Below are 6,829 nucleotides of genomic sequence, written 5' to 3'. Positions count from 1 at the left end.
CCGCCCACCCACCCGAACATAAGCGATCTATCCCAAATTAGGCAAGAGCCCGATGAAACAGTACATCATTACCGGGCCAGATTCCTCCTGGTTAAGAATAGGATAAAGGACTGCCTCGAGGAAGACGCAATCTCAATCTTTTGCAATAATTGCACGGACAAGGGAATCCTCAACGCCATAAGTTGCCGTGATATTACACGCTTCACTGACTTGGCATCCATCGTACGAAAGTACTGTGCGATGGAAAGCGCCTGGAAAACCGAAATAAAATTTTGGGACGATCCGGCCCTGAATACAAACCCAGTCCGAAATAAAAGGGTGCATCATCGCCAGACACCCGGGTCAAACACCAAAAAGCAAAAACCCTCTACAGGGCATGGAACCGTACTGGAAGGGTGGCTTAATGGACCCTGTAAATTCACAGTACAGAGGATGCTACACCAACTCACAGCCTTAGAGCATGTTGGATACTCCGGCAGGTGGCCAAAATTGGCAAAAATCTCCTAATTCTGGAGGCCACAGAGAGCCACCCCAGAGACACCAATACGGTATTAACTGTCTTCGAGACTTTCGCATCAAATAATATGCGAAAAAGGACACTCCGCAGCCTTGCCGAAGTCTACCAAGTAGCAACAATAAACCCATGGAGTGACACGGCTATTACCTTTAACGCCAGTGATGAACCTAAATTCCGAACAGCCCGAGCACCAGCCGCATTGGTCCTCAGTCCAATAGTGGGCGGCTTTCATCTTACCAAGGTACTCATGGACGGCGGCAGCAGATTGAACCTCATTTATGAGGAAACCCTTCAAAAAATGGAAATAGACTGGAACCGCATTGAGCGAATCAGCACAACCTTTAGAGGAATAATCCCCAGTCGGGAAGCGTGCTGTACAGGTAAAATCACACTAGATGTGGTGTTCGGCACGCCGAATAATTACAGGTCCGAAGAGATCACGTTCCATGTGGCTCTATTCAGCAGCGGTTATCATGCTCTTCTAGGGCGGGAAGCGTTTAGAATCTTCCAAGCAATACCCCATTACGGGTACATGAAGCTCAAGATGCCCGGGCCTAACGGGATCATCACTCTCGCTAGCGATCCGGACATAGCACTCCGTGCCGAAAACAAGACAGCCGCACTGGCCCTCGAGGCACTATCCAAAGCCCTAGCGGCTGAGGAACTGACTGCGCTGCGCTCCATGGTGAATAGGGACGATGTGGTACTCGACAAAAGATCCAAGTCCACCTCCTTTAAACCGGCAGACGAAATAGTCAAATTCCAAGTCCATCCAACGGACCCCAATAAAACAGCTTCCAACGGGGCACAGTTAAACCCTGATGTAGACGCCGCACTACGAGAGTTCCTACGAGAGAACTGGGACATTTTTGCCTGGCACCCTTCAGATATGCCAGGAATCCCACGCAGGCTGGCCGAGCACAGCTTAAATATCCAAACAGGATTCAAACCTGTCAAACAGGCTCTTCGGCGTTTTTCCGAACCTAAGAGACATGCCATGGGAGAGGAGCTAGCAAAGCTATTGGAGGCCGGATTCATTAGAGATATAAAACATCCGAACTGGCTAGCAAACCTGGTGATGGTACCAAAGAAGGATAAATCCTGGCGCCTGTGTGTTGATTTTAAAGACCTTAACAAGGCTTGCCCAAAGGATCCCTTCCCCCTCCCCCGCATCGATCAAATTATCGACGCTACCGCAGGACACGATTCGTTGTGTTTCCTCGACGCATATTCCGGCTACCATCAAATCAAGATGGCAGAACCAGACCAAGCCGCAATGGCATTTATCACACCATACGGCCCATTCTGCTTCAACACGATGCCCTTCGGGCTCAAAAACGCCGGCGCAACATATCAGCACATGATTCAGACATGTCTGGCAAACCAGATCGGCAAAACGGTGGAGGCATATGTAGATGATGTGGTTGTCAAAACAAGACATGTCGAATCTCTAGTAGACGACTTGAGGCTCACATTTGATAACCTCCGAACATACGACATCAAGCTCAACCCGGAAAAATGTGTTTTTGGCGTTCCAGCCGGAAAGCTCTTGGGCTTCATTGTATCCGGTAGAGGAATTGAAGCAAATCCAGCCAAGATCCAAGCTCTGTCGCAACTGGATATCCCAAAGGACCTCAAACAAATACAAAAGTTAACCGGATGCGTGGCGGCTCTAAGCCACTTTATCTCCCGCTTGGGAGAAAAGGCCCTACCCCTTTACCGCCTCCTTCGGTGCACCGAACACTTCGAATGGACGGATGCAGCCACGGCCGGACTCGATGAAATAAAAGCCATACTGGCAACAAACCCAGTCCTGGCCGCGCCAAACATTGGCGAACCAATGATATTATACATTGCAGCAACACATCAGGTTGTAAGCGCAGTGCTCGTCGTCGAACGAGAAGCGGACGGACACAAATTCCCCCTTCAAAAGCCGGTCTATTATGTGTCCACTGTCCTCACTCCCTGCAAATCACGGTACCCGCATTATCAAAAGATTGCGTACGCGGTATTCATGGCATCCCGGAAGCTATGACACTACTTTCAAGAGTGTTCAATAACAGTAGCCTCGGAAGTACCACTTAACGATATTATAAACAACCGTGACGCAACGGGCCGGATTGCCAAATGGGCCATTGAGCTCCTCCCATTCGACATAACTTATAAGCCACGATGAGCCATCAAGTCGCAAGTCTTGGCCGACTTCGTCACAGAATGGACGGAGGCTGAACTCCCTAAAGAGTACGGCACATATTCAAATTGGATCATGCATTTTGACGGCTCCAAGATGTTGGCCGGACTGGGGGCTGGCGTCGTTCTGACGTCCCCCACAGGAGACACAGTTCAATACGTACTCCAGATTATGTACACGGACTCCAACAATGCAGCCGAATATGAGGCCCTTTTGGTCTCCGGATGGCAGTATCCATGGGCATTCAACGCCTAGAGGTGTGCGGGGACTCGAACCTCGCAATATCCCAAATAAATGGAGACTTCGATGCCAAGGATCCAAAATGGCAGCTTACCGCAACGCCGTCCTAAAAATGTCAGCTCGGTTCGAGGGGCTTGAATTTCACCATATAGCCCGGGAAAATAATCAGGCGGCAGATGTCCTGGCACGCATCGGCGCAAAACGCGATGTAGTCCCCCCCAACATCTTTTTGGAAAGGCTGTTCAAGCCATCCGTAGTATGGGAAGGGGAGCCGAACAATAACAGCCCGGACCCAACCGCACTGCCCGACACCGAACATTCTGACACAATCGGAGGCTCTGCCAATGAAATAACACCTTCAGCCCACGTAATAATGGCCATCATCGCCCCGTGGACAGAACCATTCCTCGCCTACCTACTAGGCAGGAACTCCTCGAGGACCAAAATGAGGCACGCTGCATAGTGCGGCGATCCAAAGACTACAGAGTCCACGAGGGAGAGCTTTATAAGAAAAGCGCTACCGGAGTCCTTCAAAGGTGCATCTCCGAAGAGGAGGGGCGGAACCTCCTGGCTGAAATTCATGCCGGACTCGGCGGTCATCACGCTGCAGCTCAGTCCCTTGTAAGCAAGGCCTTCCGTACAGGCTTCTATTGGCCGACGGCCCGGGCAGACGCTCAGGACTTAGTCCAACGATGCACCAGTTGCCAGCTCTTTGCAAACCAAAGCCATATGCCACCCACCGCCCTCCAAACTATCCCCATTACTTGGCCCTTCGCGGTCTGGGGGCTTGACATGGTTGGACCCCTTAAAGGTGGAACCCACAAGCAAAAATACTTACTGGTCATGGTGGATAAGTTCACCAAATGGATAGAAACCAAGCCTGTTAAGACGGCCGAATCCGGACCGATGATAGACTTTATATCCGGGGTTGTACACCGTTACGGCGTCCCCCACAGCATCATCACTGATAATGGCACGAACTTTATGGCCGATGAGGTAAAACTCTGGTGCAAAATCATGGGCATCAAGCTCGATTATGCTTCCGTCTATCACCCACAAACTAACGGCCAGGTCGAACGTGCAAATGGTCTTATCATGAGCGGCATAAAACCCAGATTAGTGCGCTCCCTCAAGGAATCTAACACGCACTGGGTAGAGGAGCTCGACTCCGTACTCTGGGGGCTGCGGACCACGCTGAATCGCACCACCGGATACACACCATTCTTTATGGTGTACGGCGCAGAGGCAGTTTTGCCTTGCGACATAATTCATGACTCACCTTGAGTGCGCATGTACGAAGAAAGAGAAGCCGAGCTCGATCGGCAGGACAGTTTGGACGCATTGGAGGAGGAGCGCGACGTGGCAAAAGCCCGTTCCGCATTCTATCAACAGCAGGCTCGAAGATACTAGAGCAGAGAAGTACGGGCCAAAAATTACAACGTTGGCGAATTAGTTCTACGCCTACCGGACAAGAAAAAGGACAAACTCAAGCCCAAATGGGAAGGTCCCTTCATAATTGACCAAGTCCTGACTGGTGGAGCGTACCGCCTGCGAGATGCATCGGATAACCGACTCGAGCCGAACCCATGGAACGCAGCCCGTCTCCGAAGATTCTATGCCTAGCGCCGGACTCTGTGTTCGTCTCCTTCCTCTGTCCATTTTTTATATATACTGTCTGTCTTACATTTCTCCCCTTCACCCCTTCCTTTCTCTTATAACCTTTAAAGGCTCATCAAATGACGTGCTATTCGCACTCATTAAACCTGGGGGCTTCTTTTAACAGAAGCTTATTTATACGGGCTTCATGCCCAACACATGTGTCACACTTCCGCATGTACCTTTTATTCACCATTATATGCATCGATATGACTTAAGTTTTGGCCAAGCTGGGTTGCCTGGCTCCTGTGCTTACCCCTACGTTCCCGATTGTTCGGCTAGGTGGTAAAGGGAGCACCTCTGCGATTGTTACTGCCGGGTCAGCCGGACGTGTACCTCAGACTGGGTGAAGCCGAAAGCTAGCGTTCTTAAGGGAATATTCGGTCGGTGAACTAAAGATGATCCTTTTTATTATTTATCTATATGCCCCCAGATGTTTTTCCTGCGTTTCTTTTCGCAACATAGACATGCACTTTAGGGCATGCCTCCTAGGGAAAGGAACCCCTAATGGAACTATTCTCCCTGGAAGATGTTTCTTACTAACCATGTAATATAACATAACTAGTCGGGCACTTGTCTGTTCACGCACTAATGACCCCTACGCCTGGTCTCCATGCATTCCCCGGTTCCTATATAACCGCATGGGAATTCAGACACACTCCGGACCGTCAGGTCCCGAGGCTGAAGCGAAAAGGTCGGCCATAACAAATGATCTACAATCCGGCTAGAAGGCATTATAAATGTCAATTAAATTACATAGTCATTTTGACTGATTGTATTCCTCTTCAATACCATCTAACAGGCTGTCTAATTTACAGTCCTACTGGGAATACTTTGAGGCCAACTCTACTTGGCCGTATACTAAGCTTACAGGGATCTCCTTCCCATCGGGCCCTACAGGACCGACCTCGGCCATGTGGTTGGGGTCAGCCTTTGTGTACCGCGTCTTCACCATGGCCCAGGCCTCCCTAGCGCCTTGACGGTAGGACGATATCTTCCACAATCGGAAGCGCCGCCGTGCTCCCTTTAGCTTCTCCGCAAGCTCTCCAAGACCTTCGGGCATGGAGATGGATGGCCACAGGGCCTGGGCGACGCCTTGCATCGCCTGCCGAACTCGATCGATCAGTTGCGAGAGCTCGGGAAGAAGGTCACCCGTAGAACTGGGCATCTCCTCTGCAGGACGACCTGTTAGCACACCTACAGACATTGCTCTGGTAGTCGACTTCCCCGCCGAACTTTCTTTCAAAGGTTCGTTCAAGCACTTACTAAATATGCCGCGCCGAAGCCGCTGATTCTCCTTAACGGAGTCTGACAGCTGGGCACGAACATCTTTCAGCTCGATGCCCAGCTTGGTGTTGGCATCTTGGAGATCGTTCTTCTCCCGCCTCACCTTTGTCAGCACCTTCTCACCAGCCTTTAACTGGCGTAGGAGGTGTTGCCTTCCCGGATTCAATCCGGCGCCATCTGCAATTTCATTTGTCAGATTCGCACCCATGCCGTGCTTCACAAAATACTTATCTTTCGAAGTGTATATTACCAGAGGGGGTCTCCTTGGGCTCCCCTGCCGCGGCTAGTGCGGCCTCAAGTTGGGCTTTGCACTCTTCCAGCTCCTTGGACAGTAGGGAATTCTTTTCTGTAAGAACCTGCATAACAAATGATCCTTAAATCAGTTATTCTAACTGTTTCAAGTCTCGGGGGCTACTGGTATATATATATAATTACCAAAATTTCCTTACCCGTATGTCTTTTACATATTGCTCCGTCGCTCTGGCTAGACCATTTTGAGCGGCACGGAGGTACGCATCTCCCGAATTGAAGGCATCTAACGCCCCTTGGAAGAAACAAGCGTCGCGAAGGATTGTCCGGCGACGCCTGTGGTTCATGGCACTCTCCACCTCAGAGTTGGTGGCAGATAACCCGTCCACATCCTCCGTCGGAGGAGCGTCTGGCGCGCGCCTTGCGTTCGCCTCCGCCTCCGGACCAGGCTTTGGAGCCTGGCTGGTGGAGGCACGATTGGCAGCCTCTTCGGATATAGTCCGGCGAGGTCTCTTTGTCCTGAAGAGAGCACGAGTGTTAATGTGCCTCGAAGGTATAACACCTGGGATAAGGGGGCGCGCCATACCTTTGCGCTGACGCCTCGGTCCGGACTGCACTTCTTTTCTGCCCATGGGGCCCTGCGGCCCCTCGTTGGCTTGTCGCCGCAGGTTCGGCCTTCCGCCTCAAAA

Source organism: Triticum urartu, chromosome 3A, assembly GCF_056163025.1.
Source record: "Triticum urartu cultivar PI428250 chromosome 3A, HENAU_Tu73, whole genome shotgun sequence".
Taxonomy (NCBI): Eukaryota; Viridiplantae; Streptophyta; class Magnoliopsida; order Poales; family Poaceae; genus Triticum; species Triticum urartu.
This window is presented reverse-complemented; position numbering follows the sequence as displayed.